This window comes from Miscanthus floridulus, chromosome 12 (genome assembly GCF_019320115.1).
Source record: "Miscanthus floridulus cultivar M001 chromosome 12, ASM1932011v1, whole genome shotgun sequence".
Lineage (NCBI taxonomy): Eukaryota > Viridiplantae > Streptophyta > Magnoliopsida > Poales > Poaceae > Miscanthus > Miscanthus floridulus.
This window is the reverse complement of record NC_089591.1, coordinates 10,082,849-10,093,338: the sequence shown is the minus strand read 5'-3', so window position 1 is coordinate 10,093,338 and position 10,490 is coordinate 10,082,849.

Below are 10,490 nucleotides of genomic sequence, written 5' to 3'. Positions count from 1 at the left end.
TATTTTGTTTTAGTAATCAAGACACTTAGAGAGTGTGATCACATTTCGGTTTGATAACCGTACTATAAAGAGAGGTGAAACTCGTATCGGAATGCGGTTATCAAAGTGCCACTAGATGCTCTAGCTCATTGCATATGCATTTAGAATCCAGTGGAGTGCTAACACTCTTGAAAATGTTTGTGAAAATATGCTAACACATGTGCACAAGGCGATACACTTGGTGGTTGGCATATTTGAGCAAGGGTGAAGAAGATTGAGTCGAAGAGAAGTTAGTCGCGCTGGTTACAGAGTGACTGGACACGTTTGGTATTTTGGCGGGAGACTCAGCGACCGAACGCGTCCGGTCGCCACACTGGATGCGTCCGGTGTGAATCAGCAGGCACAGTGTTCGGCAAGGCAGTCGATCGGACGCTGGCAGCGTCCGATCCGGTCGGGCTAGGTTGCTTACTGTACTTCACCGGACGCTGCGGCTCAGCGTCCGGTCATCTGTGACTCTGCGTCTGGTGTGAGCGTCCGGTTATCAGCAGAAGGGGCAGCAACGGCTAAGTTTGATTTGAACTGGACACGTGGCAGTCTGAGGCTACCGGACACGTCCGGTATGCCGACCGGACGCGTCCGGTATTCATGACCGGAGCGTCCGGTGCTGCGTCCGGTGTAGTGTGACCGGAGCGTCCGGTCGACGCGCAGTCAGCCTGTTTTTTGAGCCAACGACTCTATTTGATGGGTGCTTCTATTTAAAGCCCCTTGGCCGGCTCAAGCTATAACTCTTGCACATTTTCATTGACATAGCAACTTTGTGAGCTTAGCCAAAGCCCTCCCACTCATCTCCATCATTGATCCATCATCATTGTGAGATTGGAAGAGAATCCAAGTGCATTGCTTGAGTGATTGCATCTAGAGGCACTTGGTATTCGTGTTTCGCTGCGGATTTCGCTTGTTTCTCTTGGTGGCACCTAGACGGTTGGAGCAGCGGTGGAGGATTGGCACGAGTTGGTGATTGTTCGTGGCCATCTCCAGTGATTGTAAGGGGAGTTGTACCTTTCCCGGCGAAGTGCTAAAAGGTAACTGTAGTAAATTGCTCATGTCATTGAGTTACCTCACTTGTAAGTCGGTTCTTGCGGTGTCCTATCGTGTGGACGAGGTTTGTGAAACACCTCTTAGCCGCCGAACCACCAAGTGTTGGTCGACACAACGGGAACGTAGCGTGTTGGCAAGTATGTGAACCTCGGGAGAAAATCGATTGTCTCTTATCTTTGGCATTCTCTCGGTGATTGGCTATATATTCATTTTGTGATTGGTTCATCCCCTACACGAAGGTATAATCACCATACTCACTTATTTATATTCTTGCAAACTAGTTGATACAAGCTCTTTAGTATAATTAAAATTGAGAGCTTGCTTTATTATTTACATTCATCTAGTTGAGCTCTTTAGAGTAGCAAGATTGAGAGCTCTTAGTGAGTAGTTACATAATAAGTTTGTGTGCCTAAATAATCATTGCAACTAGAATTGTTGGATGGGTGGCTTGCAACCCTTGTAGAGCTAGAGCAAGTTTGCATTACGCTATTTGTCATACTAATCAAATTGTTCTAGTTGATTTATAGATTTTTAAATAGGCTATTCACCCCCCTCTAGCCATATTAGGACCTTTCAAGTGGTATCAGAGCCATGGTCACCGTTTGATTAAAGGCTTAACAACCTTGGTGTCGAATTATGACTCAAGTTGTGTTCAACCATGTAGGGGGTAAACCATCATTCTTTGATGATACATGCTATGATTATTGGAAGAGAAAGATGATGATGTATCTTGATTCAATCAATGATCAAGTATGGGAAGTGACCAAGAATGACTATGCTATTATTGATCCCGATGATCCAACCAATCAAGATAAGATCAACAAGCAATGCAATACAATGGCTCTCAACACCATATACAATGCCATTGATTTTAAGGTGTTTGAGCAAATCAAGGATTGTGAAAGAGCAAATGAGGTGTGGAAGAGATTAGAGGAAATATATGAGGGCACACCAGCGGTGAAGAGTGCCAAGTTGTACATCCTCAAGGACAAGTTGACAAGTTTTAAGATGAAGGATGATAAGAGCATTTCGGAGATGTTCCATCAGCTACAAGTAATTGTCAATAACTTGAAGGCTTTGGGAGAAAAGATTAAGGATGATGATGTCTCTCATCGATTTTTAATGTGCCTACCTCTAAGATTTGAGATGTTGATATTGCTCATCATAAAAGAAGGATTGAAGGATATTACCCCTAACCAAGTACTAGGTGATGTCATGACACAAGAGATATACCGTGTGGAAAGGGAGGGGGATGACAAGGATGACAAGAAGGAAGAAGAAGACAAGAAGAAGAAAAGCATAACATTCAAGGCTAGCTTATCATCATCAAAGAACAAGGGCAAGTCCAAGAAAGAATCAAGTGATGATGATGCCCTTAGTGATATTGATGATGAAGCTATGGCTCTCTTTGTGCATAAGATGGGAAAATTCATGAAGAAGAAGGACTATGGTGCAAGAAAGAGAAGAGATCATACCAAGAAGAAAGAGTATGTGAGAAGATGCTACAATTGCAAGAGCTCCAATCATGTAGTAGCAAATTGTCTATGCAATAGTGACAATGATGGGGATGAGAAAAAGAAGCACAAGGAGGATAAAAAAGAAAAGAAGGAGAAGAAGGAGAAGAGAATGACCTTCCAAAAGAAGAAAAAGGATGGAGGCTATGTAGTCACTTGGGATAGTGATGGTTCCTCGGATGATGATAGCTCTAGTGATGATGACAAGAAATCTATCAAGAGAGCACTAGCAAGCATCGCCATCAACAAGAAGCTCTCCATCTTCGACACTCCATCGACATGCCTCATGGAAAAACCTACCAAGGTAAAATATGATGTGAGTGATGATGATGAATGTAAAAGTGATACTTGTAGGAGTGATAATGATGATGAGGAGGAGGAATACTCCAAGGAGGAGCTCATGGACATTGTAACACCCCAAATTTTGCACTTTTAGAAATAGTGTAAAAATGATTTATTTTGTATTTTTGTGCTCATGAAATATAGGTAAACTAATATTTTTCTCTAAATTAAAATGTATCATAGGCTTAGCAACGTGGTTTTGCATACATGCTGGTGCATATATTTTTATTGTGATGTATGCATGTTGTGTGACTTCATGTTGAGAGTGAGGAAAGTTTTCAAAACGTGTTTGGTAAATCGACCTTCCTTCTCTGGTATGTTTGCGTTTTTTTCTGTCATCGAAATTGTCTCGGCTCGCTAATCCATCTCCTATCAATTCTATTTTTATGCTCCTTGCATTTCTTTCCTTAACGTGATGGTATAATATAATATAAAAAAATGATCTTTTAAGGAAGCATCCATCCTTTTGTCTTTCTTAGCTGGATGATGGTTTTTTTTGTAGCCGACTAGTTCTCTTCCCTTAGAATCATCCGATGACTAAGTTGTAAGTCGTGTACATCAAGGACTCTCATGACATTTCTCATATGCCATCTTTATTCTATATAAATAGCAGGCCTGTGTCATCGTTTCTTTTCTAAAATCCCTAACATAAGCCAATCAATCCTGATCTAGCTACCACCCATCATCTTCATCTGCCGCCGCCGCTTCGTCGTCGCCCTGGGCTATCTACCGAGCTTCGCGTCGTGCCTCACCGAGCCGCTGCTGGAGCTGGACGCTTCCTTGTCGTCGAGTTCTTCGTTTTGCTTTTCATCTGGAGAACCCATGCAAGAAGCCGCCGTCATCCCTCCGAGCACCACGCCATCATTGTTCGTTCCAGATCGTCAAAATTCCTTGTGGTGAGTTCGCCGAAATGCCTATGCCTGCTCCATCCCTGTGTTTTTTTTAACGCAGCAATCCGAGGCTTGTATCATCGAGGCTCCATCACCGGCCATGGCGCATGGCAGCACCGTGCATGCTCGGCATGTTCATAGCTGATCCGATTAGCTTGATGACATCAATCGATGACATCATGTATGTTTTGTGGCCGTTTTTCATTACGAGAATAAATCTAGAAATACTATAGAAATACACATGAAACTCCTTAAGGGCGCGTTCGGTTACCCTGGTTTGGAGCCGGGAATAGTTCCAGTTTATCAAAACTATTTAAATTAGTAAATCATTCCTATCTAGAATTATTCCTGGTGCTCAAAGCACGGGAACCGAACGGGGCCTAAAGCTCCTAGGATCCGCGCGCTGAGAGCGATTTGACTACTGTTCAGTTAGTGTTTACCAATCGCCCACAGGCACGTGGACTCGTGCATGTGCAGCATCGGTTTCGCCTCTCCGGATTAATTGAGCCTCTCTTCCTTCACTGCTTTCGCCCTCGCTCTCTCCGTCAAAGTAATATAAAAAAAACCTCAGCCAGCAGCGTGCCTCGCCGCCTCCGTCCATGTTTCTTCCTCTTCCTCTCCCTCTCCCGTAGATGCGACGCTTCCTCTCCCCCAGCGGCGGCGGATGCCGATGCGGCGTCCTTGCTTGACGGATCCTGCGCGCATGGGCCGCTTCATTCATCGCCTCTTCCTCTCCACCAGCGACGGCGGCGGCCAGCCTTGCCTAGGGTTACGCGCCGCACCAGGACGGAGAGGTGGCGGCGGACACTGATACGGCGTCCTTGCTTGATGGAGCCTACGGGCATGGACCGCTTCATTCATCGCTTCTTCCTCTCCACCGGCAGGAGCAGCGGCCAGCCTTGCCTAGGGTTGCGCGCCGCACCAGACGGAGAGGCGGCGACAGCGACGGCGCTTGGGCCGTCGGCATCCACGAGGCAGGAGCGACGATAAGAGGCCGTCCTCATCCTCATCTCCACTAGCAAGCATGGGCTCCCAAGTGTACCTCGCCGCCGTCCTAACACTGAGGTTCACGCCCCCTCCTCTTTCATCTCGATCTGTTTTCCGATCTTCATTTGCTTGCTGTTTGGGTAGGTCTTACCTACCTGCGTTTGTGTGATTTCCAAGTCCCAGAAGTGCTCCAGGCTGAACATCCCCGTCTCTCTATGTGCCACACCCCTTCATCGCTCCTCTCTCTCAAATTTACCTAGACTGGTTAGTTCTTCATACTAGGGTTCGAGCAGATCATGGTGCGACCGGAGGATGCACATATAGCCAGTTGTTGTTTATGCAGTTGTAAGTTCAGATGCAAGCCCGATATGGTCAGGAAAAAACCTGAGCAACTATGTAAATATGCTACATGATGATTTCGTTTTTTTTCCTGATTCGATGTCCTCTCTTCCAGGCAGCCAGGTCCGTTGGTGGAGCAGCGGTGGCAGTGTCCAAACCAATTCATTTTATTTTTCAGAAAACATTGATCTATGATAGTTAGTTTGCTGCATACCAATTTGACTCGGATTATCTCATACTATGGTTCCGTACTTATTTATGTGTCAATGTATGTACGTGCCATCTTTATATGTACACAAATGCAGCTTATAGCATTTCCCTATTGTTGATTTATGCTAAAAATCACTTTATTTTTACAGTTATATGCCAATGGAGATTTGCAAGATCTTGATTCACAATGGAGCCTCATGCTAGGTATGGTCTCCAGTTTTCTTCTTTCAATAATGAGAATGTGAGATTAATAGTGTTTTTAGAATTTCAGGTACTCATCCTGTCATTTCTGTTTGTATTAATTTTTTTATGGTTAGATTAGATGCCAATAGTTTATAGATTCACCAGTAATTTTGTACCAGTACATTCAGAAGTTGCACTTCATTCCCTTAATGCAGAGAGCATTTGGTTTGTTACAGTTAGCCTACTTCTAGATTTGGAGCTGCAAACCTCATTTTATTTTACTTTGTTTCCATGAACCAAACTGTTTTTGTTGTGCTGCCTATTCCCTCCAAATTTGAAGGTCAGTTCTGCCTGTATAAATCTCTATTCTCATTTTGGGCCATCCATTTTGTGCCTACTAATACCTATGTTGTAGAACTGTACTTTTTTTATCAAACAACCAACATTGCTGACTTTGTTCTTTTCTTATGTTTGCTATGGGACATACAGTAGCATGGAGTGTTTTAGTGTGACCTCTGCTTCTAATCGCATGTATCTCCACTATAATTGAAAATTTGTCTCTATCAAAATCAAAGGGTTCATAATAGATCTACGTCAAATCCAAAGGCCCAGAAACGATGTTTGATGGAGGCTTCTCACACCCCCTCACCTCCGCACTCCCCCCGCCCGCATCCTCGTAGCTCTCGGTAATTAGGATCCAATCACCGATCATTCAACCATCAAAAAAGAAAGTCCGGGAAAAAAGGCATGACAACCTCCGCACCGCAGCATCCTCCTGTTGACGCTAGACTCCGGACGACTCTCGCCACCATCGCCGACCTATTGATGGTCGCCGCCTCCTGCTGACTCACTTGGCCGCCGCCGCCGATAGACTGCACTGCGACTACTGCTTCGAGCCCTAGACGCCGTGCCAGGGCCGCGTACGTGGCACCGGCATCCTGCAAACGGCGGCGACTGGACGACACAGCTCCGTCAGACCCGCAAACGACAGCGGACGACAATGTCATACGCGGCGACCAGGACACAGAACCAGTGCCGCGAACGCCGCAGCGAGACCTGCCGAGCCTGGCATTCAGATCAAGCGTCGGCAAGAGGCTGCAGTCCATTTGCGAGGGCACTTCTCCAGTCGACAAGGTCACGGTGCCCACGACGAACGCCGCTCACAGCCCGGCGACCATCGAAGACACCTACATACGGCGAGGACAGCAGCACCGAGGAGCAGCTCGTCACGCCGTTGTGGCAGAACCTCCTAAGTTATAGGGCCCACATGCACCTGTCACTGTCCGACGACCTTTGACATTTATGCATATGTTTCCAATAACTTAAAAAGATTGTCGGGTGTCCTCGGGGAACCCCGAATCATCCACGATTTCCGAGCAGGATCACGTTACAGAGTCATTGCAGTATTACAACATTTATTCAAATATCAAAACCAGAGTAAAAACAGCGGAAGTCTTACGATAACATAGTTCACAAACCAGTTGTTTCAAACCTTACAAACTAAGTTCGATAATTATTATAAACCATAGTAGTAGTGGAGTGGCATAATTACTATAGACATATCACACAAAATAAACATCCTGCCCAAGGATCACACATTTACTTCTCATCGTCAGAATGAACGATAGTCATGCAGCACGATCCAAAACAGATCTGCTCATGAAGCTCACCTGCAACAAGGGGTCAACGAACCCTGAGTACAAAAGTACTCAACAAGACTTAACCGAAATATTAACTGATAAACTCAATAATACAGGCTCAGGGATTCAAGGTATAGCTTTAACAATGATTAAAGTTCTTTTGCGTAAAAGCTCTTTTAACAGCATTCTTTATATAGAAAACTTCTCAAGAATTATATATAAAGCTGACACGATCCGCACTGAGATCATGAAACTTCATATCCAACACCTTTACAAGCCTTATTCAAGTTCTGGTTATTAATTCTACGATGATGAACAATGAGTTGAGTCTCCATAACCGAGGAGCAACGACGATTTGAACCGATTAAGCCCAGCTGGGGATTCCAGACCACACGACATATGCAGGTCCCCGACCTACATATACCAACCTACCCACGGATCCCCTAAAACAAGAACAGATCCGCGCCACCCGAGAATACAGTACTCCACCATTCCAGCCCATGGCCACGTGGGTACACGCTATTCCCGCCATCTCTCCACTCCTAGTGCGCGAGTAGCCATTCTCATAATAGAATTTCCAAGTTCAGGCTTACCGGAGTATGTGGTTAGTACTACAAATTCTCACAACATACAATTCAACAACGGACGTGCCTTAATCGACATAGGCGGAAAGAACCCGCTCACAAGACCTCCATGTCTTGTGGCTCACACACACCGAGTCCGCCCGGTCTAGATTTATTACTCCACATTCCCATATCACATGCTAACAATATTGACCAATGTCCCATTTAAAACTTGCAGGTGGCAGGGGGTCACCCGACTTTCATCGTTCTCTACACATAGTAACAATGCCATGTTTAACATGATGCGGAATACTAAATATGATGCTCGATGATGGATACAAAAATTAACAATTTGAATACAACTTTCCTTTGCGGTACAGTTGCAAGTCAACCAACTAAATCCTTTTTCATAACACATACATCAATTGCCAAGAATCATCATCAACTAAGGACCCAAGGTCATCACTCAATCCAAAAGTCCAAACAAAAACCTAAATCATTAAAGGTTACTATTTGCTTTTATGAATTAATTATTTAATTCAAAATTATGAAATAAATCAACTTATTCTAATTGAGCTCAAAATTTTAGTACATGTTCATTACATGTTAACTAAGTGGCAAAACAAATTTCATAATTTTTGGATAAATAAATAAGCCTAGAAAAATCATGGAAATCCATTTATGAATTAATTGAGCAATTTTTACCACATTTAAAAATTACTGAAAAACATTATTTCATATTTTTCTTAAATACTATACATCACAGAGAAGTCACACAAAAATTTTCATAATTTTTGGAGCTGTAAAATAAATCTATACAAAAATAACAAAAACAGATACTATTCAATCAAATCTGAAAATAGAAAAAAAATCCATTTGAACGCTGAGTCACTGACAACGGGTCCCACATGTCATCTTCAACCTCCGACGTTGACTACGGTAGCGACGGCTCTGACCAGCGATTTCTCGCCGACGATGAGATCAACGGCGACGGCCAACGTACCAAAATGATCACCAAGTCTAGGCGCATCGATTGACGTCCCTATCAGCACGGATTACGGCCCTACACTAGCTCATCGTCGGCCATGGCGGACGCGGTGACACGGTAGTGCTACGCCGGTGAAATGAAGCCGAAAACAGGGAAACAGAGGGCATGGGAAGGTCCAGTAGCTCACCACGAATACGTTGGAGCAAAGAATGGGACCGGATGAGCTACGATGACACGGGTCGACGTTGACAGGGTTCACGGCGGAGCGATCTTCGACGACGGCGATGCTCCGGTAGCTGTGGTGGTCAAAATGAGAAACCAATGGGTCACAAAGCACTACATCATTACAGCGAAGCCGAAGCAAGACTCGGCAAGGGCAGGGACTCACCGTAGCGCGCTGGCCACGGCGACGCAGGCTCGACGGAAGGGCTACCGGCCGTGGAGAAGAAACACAACGAGCGGTGGTTCCCAGCGAAATTAAGCTGAATTGATGGGTTGACTGAGCGCGTAAGGCTAAAGCGGAGCTGGGACTAGCTTATCAGCGGCGGTGGAGCACGACAATGACGGCACGGGCTCGCCGGAGTGGAGCAGCGGCGACGGGAAAACAGAGCAAGGGAGAAGGCAACGACGATGGCGGCTCAGGCTTAAAAGGATGGCCAGGAAGCTCAAGGAAGCCACGACGAAGCCTTCAGCGCGCCAATGCGACGCCCAGACGGCCACGCGCGCGACTGGAAGCAAGCCGAAGCTCGCCGGCGGTGTAGCGCAAGCGGTGAACACTGTTCATCGAAATTACAAGTTTGCCATTCGCCAAAATTCATAAATTACTCCCAAATTTTCATAACAACTCAAAAATCTCCAAAAATAAAAGTTGTTCAAAATCAAAAGTTCTACAACTTTGCTTTTATAACCATTTCCTAATTTGGTCTAGATTTTGAAATGAACTTTTGAATTCAAATAGGGAAATTTAACGAATTACGCCTTTTTGAATTACTCAAAATTTTTCTAAACAACTTGAAAAACTCCAAAAATAAACTTTGTATAACTTGAGAAGCTCTACACTTTTGCTTTTGGGCCCAACCCCAAAATATGCTTAGATTTTGAAATGGATTTTTAGGGTAGGATTTAAATGTTGAAAAGCGGGGTTTTCTCGAAAAATTCAAAATCCAAACAAACATTGAACTTGAGTCAAACAATACATTGCAACACATACCACATAAATATAAACTTGTATTAGTGTATGCATCTCAAAGTTTTCACCAAATGCCAAATGCTTTGCAATGCATATGATGACATGTCAGATTTTAATATTTAAACACCCGAGGTGTTACAATCCTTTCCCCTAAAAGAAATCTCGCCCCGAGATTCAAAGCCATAGGGTAAGTAATGGAAAAGGAAATGTGTCGCGAGAACACATACAAACTCTGTTCATAAAATAGCTGAGGTCCCTTTACAAAACACAATTTGTACTACCGAACTCAACTTACATTACTCTATTCTATATTGACGCTAGAAATTCTAGAAACTTTTCTAACAAGTAATCTTCTGATTCCCAAGTAGCTTCCTCTTCTGAATGTTGATTCCATTGTATCTTATAGAACTTGATTGTCCATCTTCGAGTAACACGATCTTTCTGATCTAACACTCGGATAGGATATTCGGAATAAGTTAAATCCGGTTCTAGTTCCACTCCTTCAACTTCAACATTCTGTTCAGGCACTCGGAGACACTTCTTTAATTGAGAAACATGGAACACATCA